Below are 14,046 nucleotides of genomic sequence, written 5' to 3'. Positions count from 1 at the left end.
GCCAATCTGTCCGAAGGGCAGAAAGAAACTGCGGGAACTCGGCGGGAGCCGGTAATCGAAATGCCGACGATAACCTCGGTAGGCGGCGGGTGCCGGTAGTCGAATCGACAGTCCTGCCGCCAACAGCCTGCTGACATGCCGATAACGCTTACGCCACGTCCATCGTCGATTCCAGTCAAGCCTCACCAGTCCCTATATATAGAAGGAAACTACATTTAATGCCATCACTACTCAAAGTACGGCTTTTCTATGTGCGGTAAAGGCGAGAGCTTATGCGGGAGAGTTCCGCGTGGCTACCCTAAGTGCCGTCGAACTCGTCGTAGCGTGTTCCACCGCCTATCTGTCCGAAGGGCAGAAAGAAACTGCGGGAACTCGGCGGGAGCCGGTAATCGAAATGCCGACGATAACCTCGGTAGGCGGCGGGTGCCGGTAGTCGAATCGACAGTCCTGCCGCCAACAGCCTGCTGACATGCCGATAACGCTTACGCCACGTCCATCGTCGATTCCAGTCAAGCCTCACCAGTCCCTATATATAGAAGGAAACTACATTTAATGCCATCACTACTCAAAGTACGGCTTTTCTATGTGCGGTAAAGGCGAGAGCTTATGCGGGAGAGTTCCGCGTGGCTACCTAAGTGCCGTCGAACTCGTCGTAGCGTGTTCCACCGCCTATCTGTCCGAAGGGCAGAAAGAAACTGCGGGAACTCGGCGGGAGCCGGTAATCGAAATGCCGACGATAACCTCGGTAGGCGGCGGGTGCCGGTAGTCGAATCGACAGTCCTGCCGCCAACAGCCTGCTGACATGCCGATAACGCTTACGCCACGTCCATCGTCGATTCCAGTCAAGCCTCACCAGTCCCCTATATATAGAAGGAAACTACATTTAATGCCATCACTACTCAAAGTACGGCTTTTCTATGTGCGGTAAAGGCGAGAGCTTATGCGGGAGAGTTCCGCGTGGGTACCCGAAGTACCGTCGAACTCGTCGTAGCGTGTTCCACCGCCTATCTGTCCGAAGGGCAGAAAGAAACTGCGGGAACTCGGCGGGAGCCGGTAATCGAAATGCCGACGATAACCTCGGTAGGCGGCGGGTGCCGGTAGTCGAATCGACAGTCCTGCCGCCAACAGCCTGCTGACATGCCGATAACGCTTACGCTACGTCCATCGTCGATTCCAGTCAAGCCTCACCAGTCCCTATATATAGAAGGAAACTACATTTAATGCCATCACTACTCAAAGTACGGCTTTTCTATGTGCGGTAAAGGCGAGAGCTTATGCGGGAGAGTTCCGCGTGGGTACCCGAAGTACCGTCGAACTCGTCGTAGCGTGTTCCACGCCTATCTGTCCGAAGGGCAGAAAGAAACTGCGGGAACTCGGCGGGAGCCGGTAATCGAAATGCCGACGATAACCTCGGTAGGCGGCGGGTGCCGGTAGTCGAATCGACAGTCCTGCCGCCAACAGCCTGCTGACATGCCGATAACGCTTACGCCACGTCCATCGTCGATTCCAGTCAAGCCTCACCAGTCCCTATATATAGAAGGAAACTACATTTAATGCCATCACTACTCAAAGTACGGCTTTTCTATGTGCGGTAAAGGCGAGAGCTTATGCGGGAGAGTTCCGCGTGGGTACCCGAAGTACCGTCGAACTCGTCGTAGCGTGTTCCACCGCCTATCTGTCCGAAGGGCAGAAAGAAACTGCGGGAACTCGGCGGGAGCCGGTAATCGAAATGCCGACGATAACCTCGGTAGGCGGCGGGTGCCGGTAGTCGAATCGACAGTCCTGCCGCCAACAGCCTGCTGACATGCCGATAACGCTTACGCCACGTCCATCGTCGATTCCAGTCAAGCCTCACCAGTCCCCTATATATAGAAGGAAACTACATTTAATGCCATCACTACTCAAAAGTACGGCTTTTCTATGTGCGGTAAAGGCGAGAGCTTATGCGGGAGAGTTCCGCGTGGCTACCCTAAGTGCCGTCGAACTCGTCGTAGCGTGTTCCACCGCCTATCTGTCCGAAGGGCAGAAAGAAACTGCGGGAACTCGGCGGGAGCCGGTAATCGAAATGCCGACGATAACCTCGGTAGGCGGCGGGTGCCGGTAGTCGAATCGACAGTCCTGCCGCCAACAGCCTGCTGACATGCCGATAACGCTTACGCCACGTCCATCGTCGATTCCAGTCAAGCCTCACCAGTCCCTATATATAGAAGGAAACTACATTTAATGCCATCACTACTCAAAGTACGGCTTTTCTATGTGCGGTAAAGGCGAGAGCTTATGCGGGAGAGTTCCGCGTGGCTACCCTAAGTGCCGTCGAACTCGTCGTAGCGTGTTCCACCGCCTATCTGTCCGAAGGGCAGAAAGAAACTGCGGGAACTCGGCGGGAGCCGGTAATCGAAATGCCGACGATAACCTCGGTAGGCGGCGGGTGCCGGTAGTCGAATCGACAGTCCTGCCGCCAACAGCCTGCTGACATGCCGATAACGCTTACGCCACGTCCATCGTCGATTCCAGTCAAGCCTCACCAGTCCCCTATATATAGAAGGAAACTACATTTAATGCCATCACTACTCAAAAGTACGGCTTTTCTATGTGCGGTAAAGGCGAGAGCTTATGCGGGAGAGTTCCGCGTGGGTACCCGAAGTACCGTCGAACTCGTCGTAGCGTGTTCCACCGCCTATCTGTCCGAAGGGCAGAAAGAAACTGCGGGAACTCGGCGGGAGCCGGTAATCGAAATGCCGACGATAACCTCGGTAGGCGGCGGGTGCCGGTAGTCGAATCGACAGTCCTGCCGCCAACAGCCTGCTGACATGCCGATAACGCTTACGCTACGTCCATCGTCGATTCCAGTCAAGCTCACCAGTCCCCTATATATAGAAGGAAACTACATTTAATGCCATCACTACTCAAAGTACGGCTTTTCTATGTGCGGTAAAGGCGAGAGCTTATGCGGGAGAGTTCCGCGTGGGTACCCGAAGTACCGTCGAACTCGTCGTAGCGTGTTCCACCGCCAATCTGTCCGAAGGGCAGAAAGAAACTGCGGGAACTCGGCGGGAGCCGGTAATCGAAATGCCGACGATAACCTCGGTAGGCGGCGGGTGCCGGTAGTCGAATCGACAGTCCTGCCGCCAACAGCCTGCTGACATGCCGATAACGCTTACGCCACGTCCATCGTCGATTCCAGTCAAGCTCACCAGTCCCTATATATATAGAAGGAAACTACATTTAATGCCATCACTACTCAAAAGTACGGCTTTTCTATGTGCGGTAAAGGCGAGAGCTTATGCGGGAGAGTTCCGCGTGGGTACCGAAGTACCGTCGAACTCGTCGTAGCGTGTTCCACCGCCAATCTGTCCGAAGGGCAGAAAGAAACTGCGGGAACTCGGCGGGAGCCGGTAATCGAAATGCCGACGATAACCTCGGTAGGCGGCGGGTGCCGGTAGTCGAATCGACAGTCCTGCCGCCAACAGCCTGCTGACATGCCGATAACGCTTACGCCACGTCCATCGTCGATTCCAGTCAAGCCTCACCAGTCCCCTATATATAGAAGGAAACTACATTTAATGCCATCACTACTCAAAGTACGGCTTTTCTATGTGCGGTAAAGGCGAGAGCTTATGCGGGAGAGTTCCGCGTGGCTACCCTAAGTGCCGTCGAACTCGTCGTAGCGTGTTCCACCGCCTATCTGTCCGAAGGGCAGAAAGAAACTGCGGGAACTCGGCGGGAGCCGGTAATCGAAATGCCGACGATAACCTCGGTAGGCGGCGGGTGCCGGTAGTCGAATCGACAGTCCTGCCGCCAACAGCCTGCTGACATGCCGATAACGCTTACGCCACGTCCATCGTCGATTCCAGTCAAGCCTCACCAGTCCCCTATATATATAGAAGGAAACTACATTTAATGCCATCACTACTCAAAGTACGGCTTTTCTATGTGCGGTAAAGGCGAGAGCTTATGCGGGAGAGTTCCGCGTGGCTACCTAAGTGCCGTCGAACTCGTCGTAGCGTGTTCCACCGCCTATCTGTCCGAAGGGCAGAAAGAAACTGCGGGAACTCGGCGGGAGCCGGTAATCGAAATGCCGACGATAACCTCGGTAGGCGGCGGGTGCCGGTAGTCGAATCGACAGTCCTGCCGCCAACAGCCTGCTGACATGCCGATAACGCTTACGCCACGTCCATCGTCGATTCCAGTCAAGCCTCACCAGTCCCCTATATATAGAAGGAAACTACATTTAATGCCATCACTACTCAAAAGTACGGCTTTTCTATGTGCGGTAAAGGCGAGAGCTTATGCGGGAGAGTTCCGCGTGGCTACCCTAAGTGCCGTCGAACTCGTCGTAGCGTGTTCCACCGCCTATCTGTCCGAAGGGCAGAAAGAAACTGCGGGAACTCGGCGGGAGCCGGTAATCGAAATGCCGACGATAACCTCGGTAGGCGGCGGGTGCCGGTAGTCGAATCGACAGTCCTGCCGCCAACAGCCTGCTGACATGCCGATAACGCTTACGCTACGTCCATCGTCGATTCCAGTCAAGCTCACCAGTCCCCTATATATAGAAGGAAACTACATTTAATGCCATCACTACTCAAAAGTACGGCTTTTCTATGTGCGGTAAAGGCGAGAGCTTATGCGGGAGAGTTCCGCGTGGGTACCCGAAGTACCGTCGAACTCGTCGTAGCGTGTTCCACGGCCAATCTGTCCGAAGGGCAGAAAGAAACTGCGGGAACTCGGCGGGAGCCGGTAATCGAAATGCCGACGATAACCTCGGTAGGCGGCGGGTGCCGGTAGTCGAATCGACAGTCCTGCCGCCAACAGCCTGCTGACATGCCGATAACGCTTACGCCACGTCCATCGTCGATTCCAGTCAAGCCTCACCAGTCCCCTATATATAGAAGGAAACTACATTTAATGCCATCACTACTCAAAGTACGGCTTTTCTATGTGCGGTAAAGGCGAGAGCTTATGCGGGAGAGTTCCGCGTGGCTACCCTAAGTGCCGTCGAACTCGTCGTAGCGTGTTCCACCGCCTATCTGTCCGAAGGGCAGAAAGAAACTGCGGGAACTCGGCGGGAGCCGGTAATCGAAATGCCGACGATAACCTCGGTAGGCGGCGGGTGCCGGTAGTCGAATCGACAGTCCTGCCGCCAACAGCCTGCTGACATGCCGATAACGCTTACGCCACGTCCATCGTCGATTCCAGTCAAGCCTCACCAGTCCCCTATATATAGAAGGAAACTACATTTAATGCCATCACTACTCAAAGTACGGCTTTTCTATGTGCGGTAAAGGCGAGAGCTTATGCGGGAGAGTTCCGCGTGGCTACCCTAAGTGCCGTCGAACTCGTCGTAGCGTGTTCCACCGCCTATCTGTCCGAAGGGCAGAAAGAAACTGCGGGAACTCGGCGGGAGCCGGTAATCGAAATGCCGACGATAACCTCGGTAGGCGGCGGGTGCCGGTAGTCGAATCGACAGTCCTGCCGCCAACAGCCTGCTGACATGCCGATAACGCTTACGCCACGTCCATCGTCGATTCCAGTCAAGCCTCACCAGTCCCCTATATATAGAAGGAAACTACATTTAATGCCATCACTACTCAAAAGTACGGCTTTTCTATGTGCGGTAAAGGCGAGAGCTTATGCGGGAGAGTTCCGCGTGGGTACCCGAAGTACCGTCGAACTCGTCGTAGCGTGTTCCACCGCCTATCTGTCCGAAGGGCAGAAAGAAACTGCGGGAACTCGGCGGGAGCCGGTAATCGAAATGCCGACGATAACCTCGGTAGGCGGCGGGTGCCGGTAGTCGAATCGACAGTCCTGCCGCCAACAGCCTGCTGACATGCCGATAACGCTTACGCCACGTCCATCGTCGATTCCAGTCAAGCCTCACCAGTCCCTATATATATAGAAGGAAACTACATTTAATGCCATCACTACTCAAAGTACGGCTTTTCTATGTGCGGTAAAGGCGAGAGCTTATGCGGGAGAGTTCCGCGTGGCTACCCTAAGTGCCGTCGAACTCGTCGTAGCGTGTTCCACCGCCTATCTGTCCGAAGGGCAGAAAGAAACTGCGGGAACTCGGCGGGAGCCGGTAATCGAAATGCCGACGATAACCTCGGTAGGCGGCGGGTGCCGGTAGTCGAATCGACAGTCCTGCCGCCAACAGCCTGCTGACATGCCGATAACGCTTACGCCACGTCCATCGTCGATTCCAGTCAAGCCTCACCAGTCCCCTATATATAGAAGGAAACTACATTTAATGCCATCACTACTCAAAAGTACGGCTTTTCTATGTGCGGTAAAGGCGAGAGCTTATGCGGGAGAGTTCCGCGTGGGTACCCGAAGTACCGTCGAACTCGTCGTAGCGTGTTCCACCGCCAATCTGTCCGAAGGGCAGAAAGAAACTGCGGGAACTCGGCGGGAGCCGGTAATCGAAATGCCGACGATAACCTCGGTAGGCGGCGGGTGCCGGTAGTCGAATCGACAGTCCTGCCGCCAACAGCCTGCTGACATGCCGATAACGCTTACGCCACGTCCATCGTCGATTCCAGTCAAGCCTCACCAGTCCCTATATATATAGAAGGAAACTACATTTAATGCCATCACTACTCAAAAGTACGGCTTTTCTATGTGCGGTAAAGGCGAGAGCTTATGCGGGAGAGTTCCGCGTGGCTACCTAAGTGCCGTCGAACTCGTCGTAGCGTGTTCCACCGCCTATCTGTCCGAAGGGCAGAAAGAAACTGCGGGAACTCGGCGGGAGCCGGTAATCGAAATGCCGACGATAACCTCGGTAGGCGGCGGGTGCCGGTAGTCGAATCGACAGTCCTGCCGCCAACAGCCTGCTGACATGCCGATAACGCTTACGCCACGTCCATCGTCGATTCCAGTCAAGCCTCACCAGTCCCCTATATATAGAAGGAAACTACATTTAATGCCATCACTACTCAAAGTACGGCTTTTCTATGTGCGGTAAAGGCGAGAGCTTATGCGGGAGAGTTCCGCGTGGCTACCCTAAGTGCCGTCGAACTCGTCGTAGCGTGTTCCACCGCCTATCTGTCCGAAGGGCAGAAAGAAACTGCGGGAACTCGGCGGGAGCCGGTAATCGAAATGCCGACGATAACCTCGGTAGGCGGCGGGTGCCGGTAGTCGAATCGACAGTCCTGCCGCCAACAGCCTGCTGACATGCCGATAACGCTTACGCCACGTCCATCGTCGATTCCAGTCAAGCCTCACCAGTCCCCTATATATAGAAGGAAACTACATTTAATGCCATCACTACTCAAAAGTACGGCTTTTCTATGTGCGGTAAAGGCGAGAGCTTATGCGGGAGAGTTCCGCGTGGGTACCCGAAGTACCGTCGAACTCGTCGTAGCGTGTTCCACCGCCTATCTGTCCGAAGGGCAGAAAGAAACTGCGGGAACTCGGCGGGAGCCGGTAATCGAAATGCCGACGATAACCTCGGTAGGCGGCGGGTGCCGGTAGTCGAATCGACAGTCCTGCCGCCAACAGCCTGCTGACATGCCGATAACGCTTACGCTACGTCCATCGTCGATTCCAGTCAAGCCTCACCAGTCCCCTATATATAGAAGGAAACTACATTTAATGCCATCACTACTCAAAAGTACGGCTTTTCTATGTGCGGTAAAGGCGAGAGCTTATGCGGGAGAGTTCCGCGTGGGTACCCGAAGTACCGTCGAACTCGTCGTAGCGTGTTCCACGGCCAATCTGTCCGAAGGGCAGAAAGAAACTGCGGGAACTCGGCGGGAGCCGGTAATCGAAATGCCGACGATAACCTCGGTAGGCGGCGGGTGCCGGTAGTCGAATCGACAGTCCTGCCGCCAACAGCCTGCTGACATGCCGATAACGCTTACGCCACGTCCATCGTCGATTCCAGTCAAGCTCACCAGTCCCCTATATATAGAAGGAAACTACATTTAATGCCATCACTACTCAAAAGTACGGCTTTTCTATGTGCGGTAAAGGCGAGAGCTTATGCGGGAGAGTTCCGCGTGGGTACCCGAAGTACCGTCGAACTCGTCGTAGCGTGTTCCACCGCCAATCTGTCCGAAGGGCAGAAAAAAACTGCGGGAACTCGGCGGGAGCCGGTAATCGAAATGCCGACGATAACCTCGGTAGGCGGCGGGTGCCGGTAGTCGAATCGACAGTCCTGCCGCCAACAGCCTGCTGACATGCCGATAACGCTTACGCCACGTCCATCGTCGATTCCAGTCAAGCCTCACCAGTCCCCTATATATAGAAGGAAACTACATTTAATGCCATCACTACTCAAAAGTACGGCTTTTCTATGTGCGGTAAAGGCGAGAGCTTATGCGGGAGAGTTCCGCGTGGCTACCCTAAGTGCCGTCGAACTCGTCGTAGCGTGTTCCACCGCCTATCTGTCCGAAGGGCAGAAAGAAACTGCGGGAACTCGGCGGGAGCCGGTAATCGAAATGCCGACGATAACCTCGGTAGGCGGCGGGTGCCGGTAGTCGAATCGACAGTCCTGCCGCCAACAGACTGGTGTCATGCCGATAACGCTTACGCCACGTCCATCGTCGATTCCAGTCAAGCCTCACCAGTCCCCTATATATAGAAGGAAACTACATTTAATGCCATCACTACTCAAAAGTACGGCTTTTCTATGTGCGGTAAAGGCGAGAGCTTATGCGGGAGAGTTCCGCGTGGGTACCCGAAGTACCGTCGAACTCGTCGTAGCGTGTTCCACCGCCTATCTGTCCGAAGGGCAGAAAGAAACTGCGGGAACTCGGCGGGAGCCGGTAATCGAAATGCCGACGATAACCTCGGTAGGCGGCGGGTGCCGGTAGTCGAATCGACAGTCCTGCCGCCAACAGCCTGCTGACATGCCGATAACGCTTACGCCACGTCCATCGTCGATTCCAGTCAAGCCTCACCAGTCCCCTATATATAGAAGGAAACTACATTTAATGCCATCACTACTCAAAGTACGGCTTTTCTATGTGCGGTAAAGGCGAGAGCTTATGCGGGAGAGTTCCGCGTGGGTACCCGAAGTACCGTCGAACTCGTCGTAGCGTGTTCCACCGCCTATCTGTCCGAAGGGCAGAAAGAAACTGCGGGAACTCGGCGGGAGCCGGTAATCGAAATGCCGACGATAACCTCGGTAGGCGGCGGGTGCCGGTAGTCGAATCGACAGTCCTGCCGCCAACAGCCTGCTGACATGCCGATAACGCTTACGCCACGTCCATCGTCGATTCCAGTCAAGCCTCACCAGTCCCCTATATATAGAAGGAAACTACATTTAATGCCATCACTACTCAAAAGTACGGCTTTTCTATGTGCGGTAAAGGCGAGAGCTTATGCGGGAGAGTTCCGCGTGGGTACCCGAAGTACCGTCGAACTCGTCGTAGCGTGTTCCACGCCTATCTGTCCGAAGGGCAGAAAGAAACTGCGGGAACTCGGCGGGAGCCGGTAATCGAAATGCCGACGATAACCTCGGTAGGCGGCGGGTGCCGGTAGTCGAATCGACAGTCCTGCCGCCAACAGCCTGCTGACATGCCGATAACGCTTACGCCACGTCCATCGTCGATTCCAGTCAAGCCTCACCAGTCCCTATATATAGAAGGAAACTACATTTAATGCCATCACTACTCAAAAGTACGGCTTTTCTATGTGCGGTAAAGGCGAGAGCTTATGCGGGAGAGTTCCGCGTGGGTACCCGAAGTACCGTCGAACTCGTCGTAGCGTGTTCCACCGCCAATCTGTCCGAAGGGCAGAAAGAAACTGCGGGAACTCGGCGGGAGCCGGTAATCGAAATGCCGACGATAACCTCGGTAGGCGGCGGGTGCCGGTAGTCGAATCGACAGTCCTGCCGCCAACAGCCTGCTGACATGCCGATAACGCTTACGCCACGTCCATCGTCGATTCCAGTCAAGCTCACCAGTCCCCTATATATAGAAGGAAACTACATTTAATGCCATCACTACTCAAAAGTACGGCTTTTCTATGTGCGGTAAAGGCGAGAGCTTATGCGGGAGAGTTCCGCGTGGGTACCCGAAGTACCGTCGAACTCGTCGTAGCGTGTTCCACCGCCAATCTGTCCGAAGGGCAGAAAGAAACTGCGGGAACTCGGCGGGAGCCGGTAATCGAAATGCCGACGATAACCTCGGTAGGCGGCGGGTGCCGGTAGTCGAATCGACAGTCCTGCCGCCAACAGCCTGCTGACATGCCGATAACGCTTACGCTACGTCCATCGTCGATTCCAGTCAAGCTCACCAGTCCCTATATATAGAAGGAAACTACATTTAATGCCATCACTACTCAAAAGTACGGCTTTTCTATGTGCGGTAAAGGCGAGAGCTTATGCGGGAGAGTTCCGCGTGGGTACCCGAAGTACCGTCGAACTCGTCGTAGCGTGTTCCACCGCCAATCTGTCCGAAGGGCAGAAAGAAACTGCGGGAACTCGGCGGGAGCCGGTAATCGAAATGCCGACGATAACCTCGGTAGGCGGCGGGTGCCGGTAGTCGAATCGACAGTCCTGCCGCCAACAGCCTGCTGACATGCCGATAACGCTTACGCCACGTCCATCGTCGATTCCAGTCAAGCTCACCAGTCCCCTATATATAGAAGGAAACTACATTTAATGCCATCACTACTCAAAGTACGGCTTTTCTATGTGCGGTAAAGGCGAGAGCTTATGCGGGAGAGTTCCGCGTGGGTACCCGAAGTACCGTCGAACTCGTCGTAGCGTGTTCCACCGCCAATCTGTCCGAAGGGCAGAAAGAAACTGCGGGAACTCGGCGGGAGCCGGTAATCGAAATGCCGACGATAACCTCGGTAGGCGGCGGGTGCCGGTAGTCGAATCGACAGTCCTGCCGCCAACAGCCTGCTGACATGCCGATAACGCTTACGCCACGTCCATCGTCGATTCCAGTCAAGCTCACCAGTCCCCTATATATAGAAGGAAACTACATTTAATGCCATCACTACTCAAAGTACGGCTTTTCTATGTGCGGTAAAGGCGAGAGCTTATGCGGGAGAGTTCCGCGTGGGTACCCGAAGTACCGTCGAACTCGTCGTAGCGTGTTCCACCGCCAATCTGTCCGAAGGGCAGAAAGAAACTGCGGGAACTCGGCGGGAGCCGGTAATCGAAATGCCGACGATAACCTCGGTAGGCGGCGGGTGCCGGTAGTCGAATCGACAGTCCTGCCGCCAACAGCCTGCTGACATGCCGATAACGCTTACGCCACGTCCATCGTCGATTCCAGTCAAGCCTCACCAGTCCCCTATATATAGAAGGAAACTACATTTAATGCCATCACTACTCAAAAGTACGGCTTTTCTATGTGCGGTAAAGGCGAGAGCTTATGCGGGAGAGTTCCGCGTGGGTACCCGAAGTACCGTCGAACTCGTCGTAGCGTGTTCCACGGCCAATCTGTCCGAAGGGCAGAAAGAAACTGCGGGAACTCGGCGGGAGCCGGTAATCGAAATGCCGACGATAACCTCGGTAGGCGGCGGGTGCCGGTAGTCGAATCGACAGTCCTGCCGCCAACAGCCTGCTGACATGCCGATAACGCTTACGCCACGTCCATCGTCGATTCCAGTCAAGCCTCACCAGTCCCTATATATATAGAAGGAAACTACATTTAATGCCATCACTACTCAAAGTACGGCTTTTCTATGTGCGGTAAAGGCGAGAGCTTATGCGGGAGAGTTCCGCGTGGGTACCCTAAGTACCGTCGAACTCGTCGTAGCGTGTTCCACCGCCTATCTGTCCGAAGGGCAGAAAGAAACTGCGGGAACTCGGCGGGAGCCGGTAATCGAAATGCCGACGATAACCTCGGTAGGCGGCGGGTGCCGGTAGTCGAATCGACAGTCCTGCCGCCAACAGCCTGCTGACATGCCGATAACGCTTACGCCACGTCCATCGTCGATTCCAGTCAAGCCTCACCAGTCCCCTATATATAGAAGGAAACTACATTTAATGCCATCACTACTCAAAGTACGGCTTTTCTATGTGCGGTAAAGGCGAGAGCTTATGCGGGAGAGTTCCGCGTGGCTACCCTAAGTGCCGTCGAACTCGTCGTAGCGTGTTCCACCGCCTATCTGTCCGAAGGGCAGAAAGAAACTGCGGGAACTCGGCGGGAGCCGGTAATCGAAATGCCGACGATAACCTCGGTAGGCGGCGGGTGCCGGTAGTCGAATCGACAGTCCTGCCGCCAACAGACTGGTGTCATGCCGATAACGCTTACGCCACGTCCATCGTCGATTCCAGTCAAGCCTCACCAGTCCCCTATATATATAGAAGGAAACTACATTTAATGCCATCACTACTCAAAAGTACGGCTTTTCTATGTGCGGTAAAGGCGAGAGCTTATGCGGGAGAGTTCCGCGTGGCTACCCTAAGTGCCGTCGAACTCGTCGTAGCGTGTTCCACCGCCTATCTGTCCGAAGGGCAGAAAGAAACTGCGGGAACTCGGCGGGAGCCGGTAATCGAAATGCCGACGATAACCTCGGTAGGCGGCGGGTGCCGGTAGTCGAATCGACAGTCCTGCCGCCAACAGCCTGCTGACATGCCGATAACGCTTACGCCACGTCCATCGTCGATTCCAGTCAAGCTCACCAGTCCCTATATATAGAAGGAAACTACATTTAATGCCATCACTACTCAAAGTACGGCTTTTCTATGTGCGGTAAAGGCGAGAGCTTATGCGGGAGAGTTCCGCGTGGGTACCCGAAGTACCGTCGAACTCGTCGTAGCGTGTTCCACCGCCAATCTGTCCGAAGGGCAGAAAGAAACTGCGGGAACTCGGCGGGAGCCGGTAATCGAAATGCCGACGATAACCTCGGTAGGCGGCGGGTGCCGGTAGTCGAATCGACAGTCCTGCCGCCAACAGCCTGCTGACATGCCGATAACGCTTACGCCACGTCCATCGTCGATTCCAGTCAAGCCTCACCAGTCCCCTATATATAGAAGGAAACTACATTTAATGCCATCACTACTCAAAAGTACGGCTTTTCTATGTGCGGTAAAGGCGAGAGCTTATGCGGGAGAGTTCCGCGTGGGTACCCGAAGTACCGTCGAACTCGTCGTAGCGTGTTCCACCGCCTATCTGTCCGAAGGGCAGAAAGAAACTGCGGGAACTCGGCGGGAGCCGGTAATCGAAATGCCGACGATAACCTCGGTAGGCGGCGGGTGCCGGTAGTCGAATCGACAGTCCTGCCGCCAACAGCCTGCTGACATGCCGATAACGCTTACGCCACGTCCATCGTCGATTCCAGTCAAGCCTCACCAGTCCCTATATATAGAAGGAAACTACATTTAATGCCATCACTACTCAAAGTACGGCTTTTCTATGTGCGGTAAAGGCGAGAGCTTATGCGGGAGAGTTCCGCGTGGCTACCTAAGTGCCGTCGAACTCGTCGTAGCGTGTTCCACCGCCTATCTGTCCGAAGGGCAGAAAGAAACTGCGGGAACTCGGCGGGAGCAGGTAATCGAAATGCCGACGATAACCTCGGTAGGCGGCGGGTGCCGGTAGTCGAATCGCCAGTCCTGCCGCCAACAGCCTGCTGACATGCCGATAACGCTTACGCCACGTCCATCGTCGATTCCAGTCAAGCCTCACCAGTCCCCTATATATAGAAGGAAACTACATTTAATGCCATCACTACTCAAAAGTACGGCTTTTCTATGTGCGGTAAAGGCGAGAGCTTATGCGGGAGAGTTCCGCGTGGCTACCCTAAGTACCGTCGAACTCGTCGTAGCGTGTTCCACCGCCTATCTGTCCGAAGGGCAGAAAGAAACTGCGGGAACTCGGCGGGAGCAGGTAATCGAAATGCCGACGATAACCTCGGTAGGCGGCGGGTGCCGGTAGTCGAATCGCCAGTCCTGCCGCCAACAGCCTGCTGACATGCCGATAACGCTTACGCCACGTCCATCGTCGATTCCAGTCAAGCTCACCAGTCCCCTATATATAGAAGGAAACTACATTTAATGCCATCACTACTCAAAAGTACGGCTTTTCTATGTGCGGTAAAGGCGAGAGCTTATGCGGGAGAGTTCCGCGTGGCTACCCTAAGTAC

This window comes from Tachypleus tridentatus, unplaced genomic scaffold, assembly GCF_004210375.1.
Source record: "Tachypleus tridentatus isolate NWPU-2018 unplaced genomic scaffold, ASM421037v1 Hic_cluster_2, whole genome shotgun sequence".
Classification (NCBI taxonomy): domain Eukaryota; kingdom Metazoa; phylum Arthropoda; class Merostomata; order Xiphosura; family Limulidae; genus Tachypleus; species Tachypleus tridentatus.
Note: the sequence above shows the minus strand (reverse complement) of the source record.